The sequence below is a fragment of the Equus przewalskii genome, chromosome 16 (genome assembly GCF_037783145.1).
Source record: "Equus przewalskii isolate Varuska chromosome 16, EquPr2, whole genome shotgun sequence".
Taxonomy (NCBI): Eukaryota; Metazoa; Chordata; class Mammalia; order Perissodactyla; family Equidae; genus Equus; species Equus przewalskii.
Window position 1 is genome coordinate 20490003 of NC_091846.1, and position 1217 is coordinate 20491219.

Below are 1217 nucleotides of genomic sequence, written 5' to 3' on the forward strand. Positions count from 1 at the left end.
TTCTAATTCCTTTCAGTTATGTGTACTCTATTTCCTATGAATCAGACTGAGAGAACCAGAAAATCCACCGCTATTCAGAGAGTGCCAGCTAGATGCTGATAATACCCATCTCAAAGAGAACAGAAAAAAAGTACTAGGAAGACAAACTTCCTTTCACTGTTGTCACTTAGCTTCATTTGGGGGTGCCCTGACTTCTCTTAGCATTTTTAACATGAGGCTTGGATATTAGACAAGATGGTGAATTCATGCTAACACAGGTAACCACAAATATGTGTATTTTTTTAATTGCGACAAAATGTACATAGCATAAAACATCACTTTAACCATTTTTAAATGTGCAGTTCAGCGGCATTAAGTGCATGCACACTGTTGTCCAACCATCACCACCATTCATCTTCAGAGCTTTTTCATCTTCCAAACCTGAAACTCCATCTCCATTGAACAATAACTCCCATGCTTTCCTCTCCCCAGCCCCTGACGATCACCATTCTACTTTCTGTCCCTGTGAATTTAAGTAGACTAGGTATCTTCCATAAGTGGAATCACACAGTGCCCTTTTGTGGCTGGCTTATTTCACTTAGCATAATGTCCTCAATGTTCATCCATGTTGCAGAATGTGTCAGAATTTCCTTCCTTCTTAAGGGTAAATAATATTCCATTGCATGTATAGACCACATTTTGTTTATCCATTCTTCTGTTAATGGGCACTCGGGTTGTTTCCACCTTCTGGCTATTGGGAATAATGCTGCTATGAACATGAGTGTACAAATATCTCTTTGAGTTTCCTGCTTTCAATTCTTTGGGGTTTATACCCAGAAGTGGAATTTATGAGTCATATGGTAATTCTATTTTTACCTTTTTGAGGACCTCTCCATACGGTTTTCCATAGTGGTTGCACCATTTTACATTTCCACCAGTAGTACATAAGGATTCCAATTTCTCCACACTCTTGTCAACACTTGTTATTCTCTACTTTTGGATAGTAGACATCCTAATAGATGTGAAGTGGTATCTCATTATGGTTTTAATTTGCATTTTCCTAATGATTAGTGATGTTGGACATTTTTTCATGTGCTTAGTGGCCATTTGTATATATTCTTTGGAGAAACGTCTAGTCAAGTCTTTTGCCCGTTTTTTTTAATTAATTTTTTTATTGAGGTTATGATAGTTTACAACATTGTGAAATTTCACTTGTACATTATTGTCAGTTATCTTAT